Consider the following 16,418-nt stretch of genomic DNA (forward strand, 5'->3'; position numbering starts at 1 on the left):
CTCTGGCTGAATGGTGGTATAACACTTCCTTCCATACAGCAACAAAAATGACCCCATTTATGGCACTTTATGGGTATCAACCACCATCCATCACATCATATTTAAGAGAAAATTCTAAGGTTCAGGCAGTGGAACATCACATCGAACATCAACAACAAGTCCTCCAACTCTTAAAGGATAACCTCGTGTTGGCACAGAATAGAATGAAACAACAGGCAGATCAACATCGCAGTGAAAGAAGTTTTGATGTAGGTGATTGGGTATTCCTACGGCTACAACCATATAAGCAAATGTCCCTCAAGCAAGCTAAGAAGGATAATAAATTATCACCAAAGTATTATGGTCCGTACAAGGTGTTGCAAAAGATTGGTACTATGGCATACAAATTGGAGCTTCCTGCAGCTTCTCGATTGCACCCAGTTTTCCATGTTTCATGTTTAAAGAAGGTTATAGGCGACAAGCTCCCAGTTCAAACAATATTGCCAGAACTTGACGAGGAAGGAAAAATTATATTGGAACCGGAAGCAGTCATAGAAACAAGAACTCGACAGCTACGAAATCGATCAATTTCAGAGTATCTTATCAAGTGGAAGAACTTATCCGCTGAAGATTCCACATGGGAGGATGAGAATTTTATGCAGAAGTATCCAGAACTACTCAAGCGTTGAGGACAACACTTTTTTAAAGGAGAGGGGCATGTTGGGTCCCTATAATACTAGTGATTACCCCATTACTATTGTAGTTATACCCCTTATATATATTGTTGTGCCCCCATTGCCTCCATATTGTTATTAATGTGCCCATAGAATCCCTCTATTGTTATTTTTGTGGCTTTATATTATTATTGTTAGGTCGGCTGGATTATATTGTGACTCCTTAGACTCCTATATATAGAAAGGAGGTTTTGTCATTTGAATCATCGAAGAATTGTTCATTTATGTAATGTAAAGGAGGTTGCCCCCTCGAAGAGGCTGAATTCTAAGGCGTTGATCTATCTTTTCTTGAGCTGGTTTCATAACATATACTAATCTACAACAAGTCTTGGAAGGATCATGTTCAACATGTTGACAAGGTGCTCAAACTATTGGAGGAGAAACAATTATATGCAAAAAGCTCCAAATATTTCTTTGGAGTACAAGAGGTGGAATATCCGGGTCATATTATATCTCATAAAGTTGTTAAGGTAGACCCTAGCAAAATTAAAGCCATTACGAAATGGAAAATCCCCACATCCATAAAGCACCTGTGAGGATTTCTCGTGCTGACAGGGTATTATTTCAAGTTTGTTAAGAATTATGGGAGAATAACAACACCTCTAACAACATTTTTGAAGAAATATGCATTTTCATGGACTCCAAAAGCAACGAATGCCTTTGAACATCTTAAAGAGGCAATGTGTCAAGCACCGGTCTTAGCTACATCGGACTTCACAAAAACCTTTATTGTGGAATGTGATGCCCCAAGAAATGGAATTGGTGTTGTTTTAATACAAGAAGAAAGACCCATTGATTTGAAAAGTCATCCAATCAAAGGTTTTACACAAAGCTATTTATGAGAAGGAAATGTTGGCAATACTACATGCACTTAAGAAATGGTGACCCTACCTAATGGGAAGACACTTCAAGGTAAAAACGGATCATGATAGTCTTAAATACTTTTTAGAACAAAGTAATAAGAGCAGCAAAAATGGGTCACAAACATGTTGGGTTATGACTTTGAGATCATCTACAAAAAATGGAAGCAAAATATTGTGGCAGATGCACTCTCAAGAAAGGATGAGGATGTTGAAGCATTGATTTGCACCATTTCTATTATCCAACCAGATTGGATAAACGAAGCAAGGGATGAAGGGAAGAATAGCAAAAATGGGTCACAAATATGTTGGCTTATGACTTTGAAATCACTTACAAAAAAGGGAAGCAAAATATTGTGGTAGATGCACTCTCAAGAAAGGATGAGGATGTTGAAGCATTGATTTGTACCATTTCTATTATCCAACCAGATTGGATAAACGAAGCAAGGGATGAAAGGAAGAATGATGAAGAAGTGTGGGCAGTCATTAAAAAGCTACAAAAATATCCCAATACATTTGATACATTTAGCTGGAAAAATAATTCGTTATGGTACAAAGATTGCTTGTACCTATGTAAGAATTCCCAACTCAAACAAAAGATTCTTATGGAATTCTCTCCCTTAAGAGGGCACTCAGGATTTTTAAAAACTTACCACAAGGTTAAGAAGGAATTTTTTTTGGGATGGCCTTAAATATTATTCAAAAGTTTATGGCGGAATTTTTGGTTTTCCAACAAAATAAAGTTGAAACAATTAAGACCTCAGGTCTATTACAACCTTTATCCATTCCAAGCCAACGTTGGGAAGAGTTTTCAATGGATTTTATCACAGGTTTACCCAAGTTTGAAGGAAAGGGTGTCATCATGGTGGTAGTTTACAGACTTACCGAGTATGCACACTTTTGTGCATTATCTCATCCATTTAAAGCCAATATAGTTTCTACTGCATTTATGGAAACAATTCAAAAGCTACATGGAAACCCAAAGATTATTGTAAGTGACAGAGATCCCATTTTCACTGGAAATTTTTGGACAAAATTATTTTCTTGTCTTGGTACTCATTTAGCTCATAGCTCATCTTACATCCTCAATCTGATGGGAAAAATGAGATAGTAAACAAATGTTTGGAAGGATATCTTCGTTGCTTTGTATCTGATAAACATACACAATGGGTCAAATGGTTGCCTCTGGCTGAATGGTGGTATAACACTTCCTTCCATACTGCAACAAAAATGACCCCATTTATGGCACTTTATGGATATCATCCACCATCCATCACATCATATTTAAGAGAAAATTCTAAGTTTCAAGTAGTGGAAGATCACATCGAGCATCAACAACAAGTTCTCCAAATCTTAAAGGATAACCTCACTTTGGCGCAGAATATAATGAAACAACAGGCAGATCAACATCGCAGCAAAAGAAGTTTTGATGTAGGTGACTGGGTATTTCTACGAATACAACCATATAAACAAATTTCCCCCAAGAAAGCTAAGAAGGATAATAAATTATCACCAAAGTATTATGGACCGTACAAGGTGTTGCAAAAGATTGGTACTATGGCATACAAATTGGAGCTTCCTGCAACTTCCCGAGTGCACCCGGTTTTCCATGTTTCATGCTTAAAGAAGGTTATAGGTGACAAGCTCCCAGTTCAAACAATATTTCCAGAACTTGACGAGGAAGGAAAAATCATATTGGAACCTAAAGCAATCACATAAGAAAGAAATCGAAAACTACGAAATCGATCAATTTTGGAGTATATCATCAAGTGGAAGAACTTACCCGTTGAAGATTCCACATGGGCAGATGAGAAATTTATATAGAAGCATCCAGAACTACTCAACCATTGAGGACAACACTTTTTTGAAGGAGAGGGGCATGTTAGGTCCCTATAATACTAGTGATTCCCCCATTACTATTTTCATTATAGCCCTTATTGGTATTGTTGTTCCCCTATTGCCCCCATATTTTTATTATTGTGCCCCATAGAAGCCCACTATTGTTATTGTTGTGCCCTTATATTATTATTGTTATGTCATCTTTGATTATATTGTGACCCCTTAGACTCCTATATATAGAAAGGAGGTTTTTTTATTTGTATCATCCAAGAATTGTTCATTTGTGTAATGTAAAGGAGGTTGCCCCCTCGAAGAGGCTGATTTTTAAGTCGTTGATCTATATTTTTTTCTATTTTATGAGTTGTTTGCATAAAAATTATGTTGAATCAAATGATTCAATTTCAAACCCATCACCACACAAAAACTTGCAAAAAACATAAAATTCTAGTTGTATATTTGGTTTCCCTATCCCATTAATTGATGAAACTTGTATCTTGCATCCTTTGTGCAATGAAAATAATGATATGCAAACAATGTAAAAGAAACTTTCATTTCTTCTACAGGACAAATCAATAATCCTTCCAATTATAGAACCATTATGATCAATCCTTGGTTTGCAAAGCTTTTCGGCAGCATGATAGAAAATAGAATCAATAAGTGGGTAGAAGTAAAAGAAAAGAGGGCAAGAGGACACGTGGGTTTTAGGTCAAAGAATTATATAGTGGATCATGCTATCACATTGAGACACATTGTTGAAAATGTTTGGGAGGACAAAGAAGAAGCATTTTGCTTCTTTGTTGACTTCAAAAAGGCATTTGACACAGTCCCTAGAGATAACTTGTGGCGTAGAATGGAAGAACTTGAAATTCCTTTGCATTTAGAAGTGACATTGGAATCAAGAAAGGTTGCCCTCTATCTCCTACTCTTTTTGGCTTATATATTGATAAAGTGGAAGAGTGGATAAATCTGCAAGGTGGAATGGTGTTCAGTTGGGGGAGTTTGTGATAAAGCTTCTTTTATATGCAGATGATATTGTATTGATTTCTAAATCAGCCCATGGATTGCAAATGCACCTATATGCCCTTGATATTCTTGTAGAGAAGTGGGGATGCAAGTCAATACTAGCAAGACCAAAATAATGATTTTCTCTAATAAAAGGAAGCAGAGCCAACATACGTTCTTCTTTGAAGGAAACATTCTTGAAGAAGTAAATGAGTACAAGTACCTCGAGATTGATTTCAACAACAAACTTAATTGGGAAGACTACAGAAAGAAGAGAATTTTAGGAGGGTGGAAAGTATTATATGCTCTTCAAAATAGATGTAGAGAGGCAGAGTTATGGGATTGGAAAATGACTAAAACATTTTTTGGAACCCTAGTTTGTCTAGTGATGCTATGTGGGTGTGAATTGTGGGCTAGCAGCACCCCTCTCTCAAAATGGAAACAAACTGAGAAAATCCAAAAATGCTTGATCATGAGCAAGTTCAAAATAAAATATTGTGTATCTTATGAGATAATGTTGAGTGAAACAGGAGCAACTCCCATCGAAGAAATTGTTATGGTGCGACTCATAAGATATTTAAAAGGAATTGAAAAAATGGGAGTAGGTAGATGACCTAATGTTATATTCAATGAAGGAATGAGTGAAAGAAAGAAAACATGGATGAAACAAAACTACATATGGATGAAAAAATGGAATATCTACCTCAATGCATGTCCCACAAATAGCAAGGAGCTAAAGGATTTTGTTATGGAGAAGTTTTGTAAACGAGTATGGGGAAAGGAGTTGGGTAGAAAGAAGAAGTAATACATTGAGGAATTCAACCCTACGTGTGATCTACAAAAAAAAGTTCATTGGAGCTAGCATTCCGTGGAGGGCAAAGGTTCTTATTGCTCAATTAAGAACTAACTTACATCAACTTCGGTGTGAAACAGAATGGTGGAAAAGGCCTAAAGAAGCTTGGGAAGAATGGGTGTGTAAATTTTTCACGTCTAGGGCAGTGGAATCAAAAAAACATTTCATTTTGGAATGTGATGCATTCAAAGACATCATAGAAAGTTATGGGAATATGCTAGCATCGGTTTCTTGGAATTGTCTTTTCAATGAGGGGATTGTTGGAAAGTTGGGCCATCTCATCATCAATTTGAACAAGAAAAGGATTGAATTGCAAAAGATGAAAAATAGGGAACTAATAGTCCCATAGACTATTTTTAGTCTCGTGGACGTTAAAATATCATTTCATTTCATTATTCAAAGAACATAACATTTTCCATGTTTTTAGCCAATATTGGAATTACAAAACAAGAATACATCATGCTCTTACGATTTTGTATTACTCGGCCAATTGTATTGCTCAAAATAAATCCTTGCAATGTGTGGATAAATGCATTTGCAAAAAAAATCCCTTTGTTGTGGAAAGAAAACACAGATGCTCAATTTATTTTAGATGCCTATGTTGCAACAACATATTGCAGCTCTTATATGACAAAAATGGATTGCTCCATGACAACTACATTCAAACAAATTCGAGAAAATTGCATATCTTGTGGAGACAACAAAATTAAAACTATTCGTAAGCTTGGAAACACATTGCTAAATATGCAACAAATGTCAAGTCGACAAGAAGTCCACATTGCTCTATCATTGCCTTTGTATTCAGCTTCTAGAAAAATAATTTTCATTAACACTGCTCTAGTTGAAAAACAAACATATGTTCTAAAAAGACCTATTTTTTTTAACAAGAACCCAATAATTATGAAGATATTGGTTGCATGACAAGTTTTGATAGATATGTTGCACGCCCCATTTCCCTTGAGAAATTTTTCTTGGCATAATATGTTTCCTCTTATTCAATCATGAAAACAACATAAAAAAAGAAAACGTCCATGTGTCATAAGATTCATTCAATACAATGAACACATGGACCCAAAAAACCATTATAGAGAAAAAATGATGCTTTACATCCCATACAGGGAGTTTGAATACACATTAAAGAAAAATGAAGAAACATGGGTTGAAGCATAATTTTTGCATAAACACATTATCAATGTCACAGAAAAACATTTTTCTTGTTTAATCGCACCATGGGCGATATTGAAAATGCTTTCACTACAGTTGCATCCCAAAGTGATGAGATATTTCTGTTTCAATTGCCATTAGAAACTGACAATAGGGCTTGTTCTAATGAAAACTATGACATTCAACAAGATTTGTAGGATAAAATGCAATTCAAAAACACTCAAACTAAGTATACAAAAAACAATGAATTCATTAAGCATCCCTTTGCTTTAGACACATTGGCATGCCATCAAATATGAGACAATTAAATCAAGAGAAACAATCAATAATCAAACAAATAGTTCTATGGAAAAATTATATTCCTGGTAAGCGTTTCTATTTGTTCATCACTATAGGTGCAAGTACAGGAAATACATTCACTGCACAAGCACTTTACCATGCATTGGTACGTATTTATAACAAAGACTTACAAAGTGACCCTTTAAAAAAGAAAGGTCTAATACTTGTATATACTGGAAAAGCTGCATATATTGCACATGGTGTTATAGTCCATTCAACTTTACATTTTCCACTTTCACCATGTCACATGGTGCCATTGGCTTCTAACACACTTGATGTATTGAGAAAAGAATATGAACAACTTAAATTTTTGTTGATAGATGAGGCTTCATTAATTGGGTCTCAATTTCTTTATAACATTGACAAGCGACTCTACAAAATTATGCATACTCCAGCTTCCCCGTTTGGGAACCTTGACATAATATTCTATGGTGACCTATGTCAATCAAAAAATGTACATGATTGTTGGATATTTGAACAACCACATCTTAAAGGAACTAGTGGTACCTATAAATTTTGGAAAGAAAATGTGAAAGCTTATGAACTGAAACAGGTAATGCGACAAGACAATAAAGAATTTGTATCCATGTTAAACATAATCAGGACATGTTCACATGCTGATGATGATTTTACGTTCTTGAACAAACATTGTTATGGATAAGCACCAAATGATCCAACTTTTCCATATCTGTTTTATTTAAACAAGAATTTACATGAGCATCATCAAAGAATGTTGTCTCTCATCAATAAAGAAGCAATTATATTAAATGCATATGATAGAACAATTGACTCAACAAATACAAATCACAATAAACATATCAAAATGTAGTTTCCATCTTCTATTGTGTTCAAAGAAAATATGATTATTGAACTAATTTGTGGAAATTACAGTATTCAGGATGGCTTGGTGAATGGTGTTGAAGGAATTTTTAGAGCATCAACAACATTTGAAAATGGTGCAATTTGGATCGAATTTGTTGATCTAGTTGTTGGCACTATTCAACGGGAAAAAATGGCACATTTGTACAAAGATGGAATAATGTCTACGTGGACACCTGTTACTAGAGTTTGTAGGAATAATGAATCAAACAACAAAATTAGTTTTACAAGAGAACAATTTCCTATTCAACTGGCATGTGCATGAACTATACATCGATCACAAGGGTTAACAATGGACAAATTAGCTTTTGACCCAAAAGGAGTTAGGAAACATGGACTTGTTTATATTACACTTTCTCATGTCAAAGATTATATGTCCTTCTATTTATTAAACAAATTGGAACATAGTAACTTTTCCCTCAATGACAAAGTTGTTATTTAGCTAAATAGACTTAGAAAAAATGCCTCCTATGAGCTTGAATATAGCATATGTCAAAATAAAACAATTACTGATTTGACAATATGTTCATTGAAAACTCATAATTTGTCCTTGCATTTCGAAGATATCATTGCTGACTATGATCTAATGAGTGCTGAATCCTTTGTTTCCAAAAAACCAAAGAAAAATCATCTCCATCGAATCCATTATTGTCAAGAAAATATGACTACATATATTTATACCATTTACATGGAATTCTCACATACTACAGAAAAAATATTGTAGTTGAGAATCATTTCACTTATCTAAAAGACCAAATTGAATCAACAATTGCAACATACCATGTTGAAAGAAAAACCATTATAGTTGCAAATTTATATATTACATCAAATGCAAACATTGAAGAAATAATTAATTTCATCAAATTCATTTTAGAGGACACATGCAACAACTACCCAATTGTGTTTGTTGGTGATTTCAATTTGGACATGTTGCAAACTAGCCATCAACAAAAAAAACTACTTTCATTTATGCAAAATAATGGCTTCAATTTTCATACAAAAAAACCAACAACTAACTATAGCTCAATGCTAGATCACTTTTGGACAAACATTTCAGCTAGTACTGTTTCTTTCCATGTTTTCGATGCTTATTGGATAGATCATCATACAATTTGTCTTACCATATCTTTGTTGTCGCCTTGAGTCATTTTTCCAATGTTCATATTCTACGATTTAATTTTTCACTTGTCACAATATTTGTCATATTTACAAATGTGCACCTTTGACATATCCCTTGATTTGAAAACATTGAAAAACAAAGAAATTATGCACAACCAAAACAACAAAACAACAACAACATGCAAATATTAAATTTTGGTAAGTTTTCGAACCATGAACATAAATTTGTTGAGTTTGTCTTGTATAACTATAAATTTTATGTCATGATTGGCTTGCAATTTACACATTTTCGTTCTCACTTTGTTGCATTTTTATCCATATACTGAATAGTATTATTTGCTTTAGCTTCTAGTTCATATTTTATTATTTCTTGTGCAACTGCTTTTGATAAAGAAAAATATTGTGGCCATAGTAATTCTTAATAACACATTTCCACAAATGAACTATATGTATATTTGTCAATGAAATCTATAAAGCATTTTCTTTATTGTAACTTATGCAAATTTACTACATAGCCACCAACAATGGCTAATCGTACCATACAAATAAAATATGTATATATAATGTATCATTGTAGAGTATACATTGTTTTAAATGTTACTTATACACTTGTCTCAGACTTGATGACTTGCATTTTTGTTTTCTGGAAACAATTGGTCCAATCATTTGGAACAATATCATGCAAACATGTAGCTGTAACAAACAATTATTGGAAGAACAAATTGTGGAAAATGAGAATCCAAAAATATTAGGTTTGTGTTGCACTGAATGTTTCGATAGTCAAATGGCATGTTTACATTAAATCAATGTCAATGTTTTTTGAAGCATATTGTTTTGACTTTGCACATAAACAAAGAAAAAGCAATGGAAGCAACATCCTCGTCAATCATTGAAATATGCTCAGGAGCATATGAAAAAACTTTTGAAGGCGATATATTGGTTATTTATGGGCCAACACAAACTAAAAGTCCTAACTCTCTTGCAAAGGTGCGACTACTCCACGCTGATTTGGTTGATAGCCATGACCAACTGACTATCACAGTGAACATGAGAAACAATATAGAGCATTTCAAAAACATGTTTACTATTGGAAATAATGTTCAAATTATAGATTTTGTGATAAGAAACAAAGGTATTAATGAATGAGGAGATGCAAAATGTTGCATACTGTTACAGGACAAAACCAAGGTTGAATCAATTGCATAGGTTTACTTAAAACGCAGGCTGGCTCCAGATACAATAATACACAATCTTGTTGTCTCAAGTATACATATGAAATTCATTCTATAGGAGTAATAGTAATAGGCTACCACCAAAATAACAAGAAACTAGAACTCAGTATAAAATATGGTGAAGCTGCAGAGGACAATACAATTGTAAGTCTGTTGCTAGAATAACTATACTTGCATTTTGAACAAAAAGCTAATAGTTTCTTTGAAACTGTGTTATTGTATTTATTTTTCCATTGTTATCAAGGTAGAAGTTATCTCATTATTATTTGCATAGACTGCTTAACAAAAAATATGTTTCTTGATTCACTACAGATGCCACTGAATGATAGTCATAGAGAGAAGTTTTTCAAAATACAATTTGAATTGGCATCAAAGATGACTCCATTCTATTTGTTCAAAAACATTGTCAGAAATTATGTGAAAGGGATTCAATAGTTATGCTTTGGATCAACAACTTTTCTTGAGCCATTGAATGATCAATTTGCAAGAGAACATTTATTGTCATTTGGAATGTCAAGAACACATGTATATTTATGAGTAGATTTTTTGTTCAAGTAATAGTAATTTTAGTTTGATGTACAAAATCTTGGATTTTGATCATACATATTGAACCTAACAATTTAATTTTCCTAGGTAAAAAAAACACATATCAAGGGAGTGTTGAAAGCCAAAAACGTTTTCTCTCCTTTTCAACGAATTTGTAGTAAATGCAAACAACTCATTCATTCAACCGTAGATAATTGCACAATCTGTAAAGATGGCACATCATTTAACTATGAACATAGTGTTGAATGCACACTGGAAATAGAGAATTGCAAAATTGATTGTATGTTTCAGATGCCACAGCTAAAAGAACATTGCCTAGTTATTGTTGAGACAAGATTTCAGGAATACATGCAAAGCATATCATCTACAATTTTCAATTTAAAAAAACTTTGTATTCGAGGTCTTTTTACTTTAACAGTGAACAAAATTATTGCCGAGATAAAAGATTTGTGACCAACAGACAAAAAACATCTTTCGTACATCAAGTTCATACATTTTGACAGTTAAGTTATTCTTGCTCTTTTCATTTTTTATTTTTTGTATTGCACCAATTCATAATTCACAAATACTTGCAGAAATACTAATATATAGTTTTGTTTTTATTGCATGTTACAAAATTACAAAACACAAAAAACATTTAGTCGAGTGCTTTCTGGATATTTTCTACAATATCTCAATCAATAATATTTTCTTTTCCTTTTATTTTTTATAACTCATTCTTGTTTTTCTTTTTCCTATAAGTTTTCCTGCTCCAGATAGAAACAGAGAGCGAAAGGCACACTATGCAATATGATATTTCAGTTATATCAAAATATCTATGAGACTATGGACTCAATTTTTTTGTTAATAAGAACATTAGATATTAGTTCCACAGTAACATAATGTAACTCCAGAATAGTTAGTATGCCATATTATATATATGTTGATCTTTTGCTCTCCACTGTTAAAATATTAGCTTGGATTCTCATTTGCTGTAAATTTTGGAATTGTGTTCTGTTAGGGAAAAAAAAGGAAAGAAAATAGTTGCATGTGTATCAATGTGTTCATTTCTGTATATGCACAATTGAATGCTCTGTGTTAAAATAAGGCACTACAAGAGAATTGAGATAGTTGTGTTTTCGTTTTCTTTTTCCATAGATCAAATCATCCTTATTTTCCTATTTGCATAATTGTTTTTCATGTAGTGTTCATTTTATAATTAGTTTTTTTTGTTCATATTTTCTGAGCTATATAGTGTTGCGATGTAGTTATATACAATTGAAAATTTATTGTGCAATGAATTAAGAGATTTTGTATCTCGTTTCTCTTTTCTAGTTTTTTTTGTCTCTTCTTAAAATTCATTTTAACACAAGAAAATAAAAAAAAATAAAAATTGGAGATTTAAATATAATCTAGGGAGATTGTGGTTTCATCGATACTAGCTACTTGTGTTGGCATTATGATGCATGTGTTGTCCTTGATGGAAAATCACTTGTAACAGAACGAGTATATGGTAACTAAATGAATCCACAGGTCAGTTCAGAGGTGACAGAATGATGGAACATAATACCAGAATGATGGGTTAAAGGTTTACAGATCAAAATCAGAAGTTTGATATAGGTGAATATTTGAAAATCTATACGTGGGTTTGTCAAGGCCAAGTCACGTATACACGCGAGTTTGGTGAAACAAAGTAGCATATGGTTTTTGCAACATGGTATTCTAAATACCAGGGGTATTTACCATGGTATTGGCCCATAGTAATGAGTGCGACAACAGATATTGATCACGTCAAAGATTACCATTGGCACTAGTGTAGTTTTGACCCATGGTATTGGATAAGGGCTAAACTATATAAAGAGGTGAAGATCAAAGTGCTAAGTGTGCAAGTGAAAGGATTTTTGATGAATACTTCAATCTAAAGTATATTTGCATTGTAAGGGCCATAATTGTCACATAGATCTAAAATAATTATGCACCGATGAATATAATGATGGGTCAAGATCATGAGATCTGAAATGATTTTTCATTGTATGATCTGGTCATGGATTGACTAGATCTAAGTACTGATGTATGTTTTTTATATCTGAATATTATGATCTGAGTCTTTTTGAAGTTCTGAAGAGCTGCGCAATTTTAGGTCAAAATTTATAGATCTATACGTTGGTTGGTCTCAGGAAAAGCGCGTATACACATGGGTTCGCTACTTCAAAGTTGCGTATATAAAGTAAGGGTTTCTTTTCACAAATGAATGATCAACCTAATCAGTGTTTTTGTTTCTCTGTCATCTATTAGTGATGTCCCCATATTGATCTGGGTTGAGTGATAATGTCTGAGGTAGAACTGATTAAATGATGAAGTTGAATTTGTTTACATTTTGATTGGTTGAAAAGATTATTGATGTTGCTGACTGTATGAGGGTTCTGTAAGTTAACATAATATTTTAGAATATATATGGTCAACTCTGTGTCTGATTTAGAATTACAATTGTTCAGTTTTCAGCATATTAAGATTTGTAAGCGGGTTTCTCTATAGAAAAGCGCGTATACACGCAGGTTCGCTTCTTTAAAGTCGCGCATATAAAAAAGCACGTATACACGCATGTTGGCTTAAGTGAAGTTGTGTATATATTTTGCATTTGAATGATCATGGTTGCAGTTGATTCTCTGTGTTGATGTTGTATTCTGAGTTCAATTCTGTGTAATGGTTATAGTGATCGGACTATTCCAGTTGATTGGTTGAATTTTGATTAAGTGTCAGTTGATTGGGTTTCAGTGATTGGTTGAATCAGTTGTGTCAGAGATTGATGATTGTATTATAGTGATGAGTTACAACTTGATTGTTGAGCTTAAGTGTTGATATTAAATCCAGTGTGAAAATTTATGAAACGTGGTCCACGGATGTTGATGAGGGTTGGAGCCTTCAGTGAGGAAGTCGAAGCTTCCTGCCAGTAGTAGTTGGTGATTAAATCAGGGGGTTGGAGCTCCCTTCCAGTAGGTGCTGGAAAACGAGTGAAGGTTGTAGCCTTCATCAGGTGGGTGTTTGCGTACTGGTATGAGTCTGCACCAGTACAAGAATGTAAGAATTTTTTGATATTAGTAAGTTTTGAATACCCAGACGATACATTCTAGTTCAAGATTAACATATAAATAATTAGCTATTTTACAAGTTTACTAAGCATATGCTATCTTATTTTACAACAATTAGGGATATACACTAGTTGGGTTCAATAAAGTCGCGTATACATTTCAGAAAAGAAAATTATTATTGTGAGTTTTTAAAAATATTGATTCACCCCCCCCCCCTCTCAATATTTTTCCTAACAATTGGTATCAGGGTAGGTCCTTCAAAAGAATCTTGATTGCTTGAAGGAAGATCTCCCAAGATGAGAAATCAAGATGAAACGACATCTATCAGACCACCACTCTTTAACAGAAATAATTTTATATATCAAAAGACAAGAACCAGATCCTATCTTCAGTCTCTTGGAGCAGATGTTTGGGCAATTGTGGAAGGAGGTTACCAATATCCAGCTGCAGTTCCCATACAAATCAATGCCAAAGTTGTCAATGTATTATTGGGAAGTCTGACAGAATCAAAAATTTTCAAAGTTATGTAGCTAAACATAGCAAAAGAAATATGGGACAGAATCATTCAAAGTTATGAAGGTGATACCAAGGTAAAAAGTGCTAAACTCCAAACTCTTAGAATTCAATATGAAACTCTCAAAATGCATAATGATGAAAGTATTGCTAGTTTCTTCCTACGTATAGATGATATTATAAATCACATGAAAAAACTGGGTGAAGAAATAAAGGACACTACTTTAGTAGAGAAAATATTAAGATCTCTAACTCCTAAATTCAAGTCAAAAGTGTCTGCCATTAAAGAGAAGTAGGATCTGTAGACTCTTACTGTTGTTAAACTTCATGGGATCCTGACTGCTTTTGAAATGAGGAAAGGAGGTCCCTCAGAAGTCAGAGAAGTCGCATTTAAAGCATATGCAAAAGGAAAAGAAAAGGAAGAACACAAGGAATCAGGATATATATCAGAAGAAGATGAGGTGAACTTTGTAAAGAAACTTCAACTAGTTACCGGAAGGTTCAGAGGTAAGATTCCTTTCAAATGTTTTTCTTGTGGTAGATTTGGTCATTATGCTGCCAAATGTCCTCATAAAGACAATCATGACAAAGGGAAGGAGACTACTAAAGGTAATAGGAGACGGTTTGACAATAGAAGAAGTTATTATACTCATGAAGATAGTGATGGCTTGTCAAATAGTGAAGAAGGAGAATCTGATCAAGATTTTAAATTACTCATGGCTTTTGAGAAAAATACTATTGAGTCTAATGATAAATTTGTGGATGCTTTAGAGGAAAAAGATTTCTTTGAAGAAATTACTCAACTCAAAATTTTCTTGGAAGAAAATGAAGTAGCCATAGATACTTTGAAGCATCAACTCATAGAAAAGGAAAAATATAATGAGAAGTTAGAATGTGAAGTAGTAAGTCTAAGAAAGGAACTTGAGAAAATAAAAACTCTGAATCTTAGATTTGCTAAAGGATCTGAAACCTTAGATGAAATTATCAAGGTACAACACTCTCCTCTTATGAAGACAGGTCTTGGATACACTGGAGAAGCATCTCAAACATAAAGGTATTTCGCCACCACTGGAAGCTATCTAAATGTAGCAAAAGACACTTAGCAAAGCTTCACTAATGTAGCAAAAACCAGTCAACAAAGCTTCAGTTCTCAGCAAAAGAATAAAGGCATTCCACAGGTAAATCATGTTCACTCCAATCCAAGGATGAAAAACAATAGAAGCACCAGTCAAAAGGTAAACAACACCAGAATATTCTATGATCACATAAATTTATTTTTTAATGGACAATGTTTCTCATGTCATAATTTTGGTCATAAGGTTGCTCAATGTGTTACATACAAAACTATCATGACTAGAGAAGCAAGAAAACAAAGGAATGAGATAGGAGTCAAGAAGAACACTTATAATAACTTCTCACCTCTTATAGATGAAATTGAATGCTCATTTTGTAATAACTTTGGACATGAATAATTTGAATGCAGGAGAAAATTACAACCAACATCTCAAAAGGAGCAAATATCAACAAATTCTAAGGTATGGAAAAGGAAGGAGTTACAGTTTGAAAGCTATGGCATAGCATTGTTTGCAGAAGGACAATAAAATCAATGTTACATTGATAGCGGGGATGCTCAAAACACATGACAGGTGATAAAGATAAAAAAAATTCATACAATGTTTTAGAGAAAGAAAATAATGTCACTTTCGGAAATGACTCACCTGTTGTCATTAAGGGTAAAGGTTCTGTTTTTCTAAAAGAAAAGGTTAAAGCTGGTAATGTTATGTATGTTGATGGATTAAAGCATAACTTGTTGAGTGTTAGCCAAATGTGTGACCAAGGAAATGTGGTGGTATTCTGATCAAAAGAATGTGTGGTTCGTGAACCTGACACATGAAAGACCATAATAAAAGCAACAAGAACCCCAAGAAATCTGTATATATTGAAAGCTAGCCAAAAACAATGTTATCTATGTAAGGCAGAGGAAAATTGGTTATGACACAGAAGGTTGGGACATCTAAGCTTCTCCCAAATAATAAAATCAAGCAGGCTCAAATCTATTCGTGATCTACCCAACATCACAGTACCAGAAAGTACCATTTGTAAGCCATGTCAATTCGGTAAGCAAACTACAGTTCAATTCAATTCCAAAGAAGGATCAACAAGTAAGCCTCTTGAACTTATACATACTAATTTGTGTGGATGAGTAAGGAAAAAGTCACCTCGTGGAGAAAAATACCATATCTTATTCATTTATGAATTTTCTATAATGTGTTGGATCGGTTTATTGAAAC

The sequence above is a fragment of the Pinus tabuliformis genome, chromosome 4_1, assembly GCF_031772625.1.
Source record: "Pinus tabuliformis cultivar Carrire ecotype Pingquan chromosome 4_1, CPIR1, whole genome shotgun sequence".
Classification (NCBI taxonomy): domain Eukaryota; kingdom Viridiplantae; phylum Streptophyta; class Pinopsida; order Pinales; family Pinaceae; genus Pinus; species Pinus tabuliformis.